Here is an 8,394-nt window from a genome sequence, read left to right on the forward strand (position 1 = left end):
TGAAAGACAATGGCCGCCCAGTCTAAATATTTCTGTACCTTGAGGACGTGTCCGTCAGCAGCCGAAATCCGCCTCCTGATTCTCAATGGTGGGTGGAGACAGAGAAAACGAAACTGCCCACGAAGGAGAGAGCGGGAAAAGGACCAGGAAGAAGAAGTGAGCCGTGTGGGAGACGCCATGGCGAGCCGCCCGGAGCCGGAGCGTGGGGTCGGAGCAGAGGACTCCCCCAGCTACCCAGAGAGATACCGCGGCCAGGCATCACCTGTTGGCTCTGACTTCCTGCAGGCCGGAGTGGACGAGCTCGGCGACCAACTCCGGCGGATGCAGCTGAGCACTGAGGCCGGGTGGAAGAAGACCTTCATCGGGAGCCTCATCAGACGTCTGTTGGCAGCCTTGTCTGGTCCGGAGCAAGAAAGAAGTTCCAGCGCTCCGAAGCCAGAAAGCAAGGCCCTGCCGGAAAGCGAGGTGCTGCAAACGGAGATGACAACGCCGCAGCGCAAGGCCCCGCAACCAGCATTCCAGACCCCAGCGGAGACGGAGCAGACCGGCACCGGAGGGACCGCATCTGAAGCAGGTATGAAGGACGACCCTGCCCTGACAACCGACATCACTCCAGTGACTGCTAGTGCCCCAGCTGCTGACTCCGTTTCAGTGACTGATCTTGCAGCAACCGCTACCTCTGCTGCAGCAAATGCCCATACTCAAGCTGCGCAGACATCCATCGCTGCGCATGATTTTACCGTACATGAAAGACGGGTTAACGGCGTTTGTCCAGCACTGGGTGTAACCCTGGACCTCACTCTTCCCAGGCCAAGAAGGGTTAAGTGCCAGGTGCAGCCCTGGAAGCCGTCCAACTAAACCTCGGAAACCTGAAAATGTAAATAGTTAACTGTTTGTTTCCCTGCTTTTTGCTGCTCTAAAACCCGTCTAGGGTTATTCTTAAAGGGATCCCTTTGTTGACCCGGGATTCCTATTGCTTTTTGTTTGTTTTCTACTTTTGTCAAGTTATCAAAGAACTGCTGAATCATGAACAATGCATGATACAAACTCCTTGTATATAGTTTTCACCTTCTTAAAGGTGCTCTCTACTGGTTTTACATAAAAGACGGACTCTTTGCGAAGATACGGTTCTTGGAACTTGCACTGGAGTCCTTGTTGCATACGGACTTGCGGCTTGAGAAGTTGCACTACCTCGTAGAGACTTGGTCCCCTCTTAAAGGGGATGTTCACATCCTGCACTTATGAACAGTGTTGCCTTAAGATGGTTGAATGGCAATAATGTCTTGAAAAAGAAAGTATTGATGATGTTGATATGTGAAAGTTAAATGTAACCAACTAGTTGATTGTAAGAAATGTTTAATAATGTTAATAGAAGAATGAGGACAGGAAGTGAACCCGTAGGGGTTAGTGGTGAGTCCTCTTAAGAGCCATATGGAGATGGCTCAATGATCTCAACTGAAAGAAAAACATGTTCTATACTGTGTATAGTAGTGGAAGGACAGTAGGCTCGGGCAGAAAGGGGCGGTCCTGTAAAAGAAAGGAGAGGCAGCAGGCCTGGAGCAGTTAGGACAGGCGGTCCTGCAGACGTAAAGTAGGAGAATGTAGCACAGTTGCTTATGCCTTATAATGTGTTATAAGAAGGTCTTTAGTGGATTCAGAGTGTACATCCTTAAAGGCAATGTTAAATTAATGTTTAAAAATTTTGCACTTAGTAGAATACCCGGTTGGGTAAGAAAAGTTATCTAAAAGTATTTTACCATGTTTGTAACGTTCAAGTGTCCTCACCTCCCATAAAGGGAAGCTCTGTTCAAATATGCTTATTGTTATTGCACTCACAAAAATTGTATGTCTTTTTGCTGACATGTATTGTTGTTTTCTTCCCAGTCCAGGAGTACTGGATTTAACCGGGGGGAGTGCAGCGCCCCAGAGTCCTGGTCATTGCAGTACTATGGCTCCGCCGCTAAGGGGGGCTATGGTACGTCTGATGGCACTGAAGGAGTTCATCTGACCAGGTATCACATACACCAATACATTTCACAGTCGGGCCTCCAGGGGGAGCTAAGGGTACTATTCATTAGGCCACTCCTCACATACTGGTAAAACTGGGGGTCAGGCAGGAAGTTAGAGAGAACGCTGACTGGGTACGAACCAGGCAACACCTTGTGGCAGAGGGTGTTGCAGGGGAAGATTCGGTAGGGTCCCTGTCAGGGGTGGGATCCTGACAGAGGCCTGGCAAACAGAGAGAAAGCTACGGGACCACGCCTGCACTTGATAGCGGCGGTGCCCTAAGAAAGGACAAGAAGCGAGATTTATTGTGCTGAGTGAGAAACGAGATCAAAGCAAGAAGGAGAATACCAGTGGGAGTCGTGCTGTAAGATCGAGGCAACATCCTCCTGAGGCGTAAACAACCGGCGGCCGGAACGCCGAGGAGGTACAGAGCTCTAAGCCATACTTCAAACCAACGGCAGGACAGTCAGTCACAGGCAGGCTGTCTCACTTAAATCACCTACGCAGACATAGGGGGCAACCTGTGGAGAGGGGCGACTCTAGGGTCCCGGAAGAGCTCCGAGCCTACCCGTCATACGGGTGCGTCCCAACCATAACACCTGGGAGGGACGGAAGATTAGCAGAAGATCATCTAATCGAGTTGTGAGGGAACACGAGAAACAGACACAACAGTTGTGGGGACTATCCCGTAAGCACAGCAGGGGAGGACCGCAACACATAGCGCTAGCAGGAAGGCACAGATTTCCACCTGCAAGGAGAACTCTGGAGGTGCCATTGGACCGGCCGGACTTGCGCAGCCTGGTGAACCGTATTCCGGACTGAGGACCCAGAGACCTTCAGTAAAGAGGTAAAGAGACTGCAACCTGGTGTCATCGTTATTTACTGCACCGCACTACTACCACCATCCACATCTATTACTGTACACCCCTCAGCAGGGTCACGGACCGGGTCTAGCCACCGTGACAACCCCAGAGCAGAGACTCAGAGGCCCGGTACCGGGTACCCCTCGGCCCTGCGGCAGTGGGGGCGCTACACAACATATCAAGAAAATATAAACTTTGATGGGAGTGCTTATTTAAATAGGATCTGTCACCAGGTCAAAAGTAACCAGTTTTACACTTATTTTATTCCTACTTTTCCCTGAGTATTTGGCCATACAGTTCCAAAGATATGGGCCTTTTTAATTAAGTGCTAATTTTTATGGTTTTTACAAGGTGGCATGGCTCACAGGATTCTCAGGGGAGTGGCTCACAGAATTCTCTGGGGTCGTGGCTCACAGGATTCTCAGGGGAGTGGCTCACAGGATTCTCGGGGGAATGTCTTTAGACTGCTTTGTATTATTGCAGTGCCCCAGAGTCCTGGTCGTTGCAGTAATGTCGCTCTTCCACCAGGGGGAGTGATGTTACGTCTGATGGTACTGAAGGAGTTCACCTTGCCAGGTATCACAGTCACACACTACACTTTACACTCCAGTCCACCAGGGGGAGCAAAGCTTCTACTAGGGCACTCCTCACACACGGGTAAAACTGGTGGGTTGGACAGGAAGTTAGGCAGAGAGAAGCAGACTGGGCTTCGACCAGATAACAACGAGGAAGAAGCAGCCTGGGTTTGACCCAGAGAGGTCCTGTCAGGGGTGGGATCCTGACAGAGACCTAGCAAGAGATGGAACGTTACGGAGCTGCGCCTGCACATCATTGCGGCAGCATCCTAAGAAAGGACACGAAGCGAAGTGTATTGTGGAGAGTGAGAACCGAAGTCACAGCACAATGAGATAACACCGGGAGGAGTCCTGCCCCGAGATCGGCAGCCTCCTTCCGAGGCGCATAGCCGGTGGCCGGAACACCGAGGGAGTACTGACTCTACGCATTACTCCAGACAAAGGCAGGACAGTCAATTCCAAGGTGGCTGCCCAACCTAAATACCTAAGAAGACACGGAGGCAACTGTGGGAGTGGGGCATCTCTAGGGTCCCTATAAAATAGCTCCAGGCCTACCCCGTCATACGGGTTGTCCTATCCATATCATCTGGGGGACAGAGAGAGAGAAGAACAGAAACATCTACAAAGGTTGTGAGGACTATCCCGTGGTGCTCAGCTGGGAGGTACTACAACACACAGGCGCTAGTAGGTAGGCTACTGATTTCCTCCTGGCTAAGGGAACTCTGGATGTGCCTTCGGACCAGCAGGACTCAGCCTGCCCTGTGAGGGGTACTCTGGACTGTGGACGCTGAAGTCTTCAGTAAAAGGTAAAGAGACTGCAACCTTTGTGTCCTTGTTATTCATTGCGCCTTACAACGACCACTATCATCATCCACACACTTCGGGAAGCCCTGGGGACATACTTCACCTGTGGGAAGGTATAACTTCTAGCTGCCATTCCATCACCCCAGCGGACCCCCAGCAGCGTCTGTCACCCTGACCGAATACCGCAGGTGGTGTCACAAACACCGTACTAACTTACACCTTTAATTGGGCACCCCTCAGCAGGGCCACGCACCGGGTCGGGCCACCGTGACATCCCCAGAACCGAGACCGAGGGACCCGGTGCCGAGTGCCCCATTGCCCTGCGCCTGGGTGCGATCCAACATTACCTCGTGAGCAGACTTTACACTACATTAAAAAGGCCATATCTCTGGAACCTTATGGTGGATTTTAAAAAGAAAAAAGTGAATACTCAGGGGAGCAGCAAGAATAAAATAAGATTAAAACTGGTCACTTTTGACTGGGGGCAGATCCTCTTTAACTGGGGGCTAAACCCAAACACTATCTCTATCCAAACTTACCCTAATGTCATTACCTAAACTACCGTCAACTATCTATCCCTATGCTACCTATCTTATACAAGGTCCTACACTGTACATTACTTATCTAGTATATATATACACAATAGATGCAAGACATTATTCACATTACATAATACATAGATATCACGTGATTGGTGTCCTCAGGGGGAAGAGTGAGATGGCATAGTCCACCACCCTTACACATGCACGCTGATTTCAGTGGTCATCCTGTCTTGAGGTGAGAGTCTTGAAGTGAGAGTATGACTATGAGAACATCATGAACTGCATTCCCTTTCATTTGTACCCATAGGCACGCAGTGATGGGACATGTACACTTCATTATTGCAATCTAATAAAGTAACAGGAAAAATAATATTGGTTTTACAAGTTTCTTTTATGCCTTGGGAAACATCCTTTTCTGATGGTTGTCAGCTAGAGCTCACTAATGATCCCTTCCACTTTCATCCTCACTGGTAATAACTGCACATGATATGCTACATTTATTACATTATCAGTGGCTAATCATCTGAATTGGAGCTGAGCTGTGTGTGTTCTCAGCAATGGCCGGTGCAGAGTGTGCGGAGCTGTGCTGTTCTGGCTCGGTACGCTGCCTCCAGAGCTGGAAACAACTGATAGTGGTGAGTCGGGGTCGGGCCGCCACCGATCTGATAGTGATGACCTTATCCTGGGCATAGTTTATCAATACCGTAGGCCTGGACAATCCCTTTAATAAATTTATTTTATTCTGTGGCTTAGTACGATTACAGCGATACCCAGTTTATTTAACTTTTGGTTATTTTTTTGTTTGTTTGTTTTACTATTTTTTCTCAATATTGTCATCCTCTGGGAACCATACATTGTATTTGTTTGGTTGACAGGGCTGTATGAGAATTTATTTTTTTGTAGGAAGAGATGAATTTTGTATTGGTTTTATTTTGGGGAACATAAGAGGTTTTGATCATTATATATTGTATTTTTTTTAGGAGTCAGAATGCACAAACAATGTTTGCTATTTTAATTGTTTTGCTCTTCCACCTCCGACATAGAGTGATTCTAACTTTGAGACTATACTCTGCCAGAAAATCCCTATTTATTATAATGATGGATGGACCATAAGCACTTTTTATCTTTTGTGTCCCTCTGTATTTCCTTGCTTGCGATCAGTGCCCTTATTCCTCTCGTTTGAATTGTTGAATATTGTTCTGTAATGTCTGAGATTGTTTGCGCAATTTCCCTCTGATTTCTAAAGTGTAACAAAATATATTGGTGCTTTAGAAATACAATTATTTATTGTCTGTAAAGAGCTGTAGAATTAATGGCGCTATATAAGGGAGTAAAGTAATTAAATACAAATTACAAAAAACATTTTCTTTGTCCTCTGGTGCCACCTAGTGTTTGTGCAGTATTTAGATTCAATACACTAAAATATTGAAGTTGATGCTAAATATTCAAAGGCAAATGCATGTGACATCCCTCCCGTTATAATGTCCAATACAATATAATAATATATAAAAAAATATTAGGAATAATTATACTGAATACCAGGGAAGAATGTTCTAGAAATTTTTAAGAAGTCTAAGTAGTTTTATTACGTGTTAGAGCATTAATGGTTAGACTAGTTTGGTTACCTGGTTTTCTAAGAAGGGCTGTGGGCAACTGTCAGCTTAATTTTAATTTTTTTGATTTTTTTTCTCTTTCATTTTTGTGTCATTAGTGGGGTAACAATTAATCTGTTTTCTGAACTCTGTAAACAATATATGGCTTTTATTCCCTATTTGAATTTGTGATAATTGAACGACCAATCAAATTGTATATTTATTATGATGTCACCATCTGCCTGTATAAATGTTGATGGTGATCTTTGGCCTGTATATACCTGATAAAGAGGATGGACCGTCTTTGAAATGCGCAGTGGAATAAAAGGTATTTATCCTTCCCAGATTTGGCTTGTCTCCTCCTTGCAGAGCCCAGTACATGTCACTTTCCTTTTATTATCTTCACCAATATCTAGTATTGTCTGCTACAGTGCCCCATATAATATAGTGAGTCTGTCAGAGAGTGCCCAATAAAATACAATGAGTCTCTCAGAGAGTGCCCCATATAATATAGTGAGTCTATCAGAGAGTGCCCTATAGAATACAGTGAGTCTTTTAGTGAGTGCCATATAAAGTACAGGGAGTCTATCAGAGAGTGCCCTATATAATACAATGAGTCTTTCAGTGAGTGCCCTATAAAATACAGTGAGTCTATCAGAGAGTGCCCTATAAAATATAGTGAGTGTCAGAGATTGCCTTATAAAATACAGTGAGTTTGTCAGAGAGTGCCCTATAAAATACAATTAGCCTGTCAAAGAGTGCCCCATATAATATAGTGAGTCTGTCAGAGTGCCCTTTAAAACACAATGAGTGTGTCAGAGAGTTCCCTATAAAATGCAGTGAGTCTGTCAGAGAGTTCCCTATAAAATACAGTGAGTCTGTCAGAGAGTTCCCTATAAAATACAGTGAGTTTGTCAGAGCGTGCCCCATATAATATAGGGAGTCTGTCAGACAATACCCTATAAAATACAGGGAATTTGTCAGAGAATGCTCCATATAATATTGTGAGAGTGCCCTATAAAATACAGTGAGTTTACCAGAGTGCCCCATATAATATAGTGAGTCTGTCTGATAGTGCCCTATATAATATAGTAAGTCTGTCACAGACTGCACTATAAAATATTGTGAGCCTGTCAGAGAGTGCCCTATATAATATACTGAGTCCGCCAGAGAGTGCCCCATATAATATACTGAGTCCGCTCATTATACTGTATGGAGCAATATCTGGGGCTCATTATTCTGTATGAAGCACTATGTGGTGCCCATAATACTGCATGGAGCAATATAGGGGGCTCAATTTTCTGTATGGAACATTATATGAGGCTCGTTATTCTGTATGGAGCAATATATGGGGCTCATTTTTCTGTATGGAGCACTATGTGGTGCCTATAATACTGCATGGAGCAATATATGGGGCTCATTATTCTGTATGGAGCACTATATGGGGCTTCACTGCTGCAGAAATTGCAGGAGGCCATCAAAACCAAGAGACATGGCATGCTCACCAAAGGTGTCCGCCTTCTGCAAGACAATGCACCAGTTCACAGCTCACACGTTGCCCAGATGGAAGCATGCTCCTGTGGCTTTGAAACTCTACCACATCCCACTTATTCACCAGGCCTCGCACCACCGGACTTCCGCCTCTTTCCAACAATTAAGTAATTTTTGAAAGGCAAGCATTTTCCAGATGATGAGACTCTGATTTCCGATGTCACAATGAGGCTTTTGGAGCAACCTGTCGATTTCTACAAGCGAGGTGTTGCTTAAAGAGATGGGAGAAGGGTGTGTCCCTAGGTGCCACCTATGTAGAGAAGGACTAATAACTGTGCCAAGGTTCATTGCTCTCAGTCCTCAGGAAGTGGGTCAGGGGAAATCTTTAATGAAGACTCCTCGTAAATTAGATTTTTTAACATCTCATTCGCATGGTGCATTTTTTCCTTGCGTTTTCAAGCTGCGATGTTTTGTTTTTACAACTGCAGCATGTCAATTCTTTCAGCATTTTTTTTCATAT

This window comes from Ranitomeya variabilis, chromosome 1 (assembly GCF_051348905.1).
Source record: "Ranitomeya variabilis isolate aRanVar5 chromosome 1, aRanVar5.hap1, whole genome shotgun sequence".
Classification (NCBI taxonomy): Eukaryota; Metazoa; Chordata; class Amphibia; order Anura; family Dendrobatidae; genus Ranitomeya; species Ranitomeya variabilis.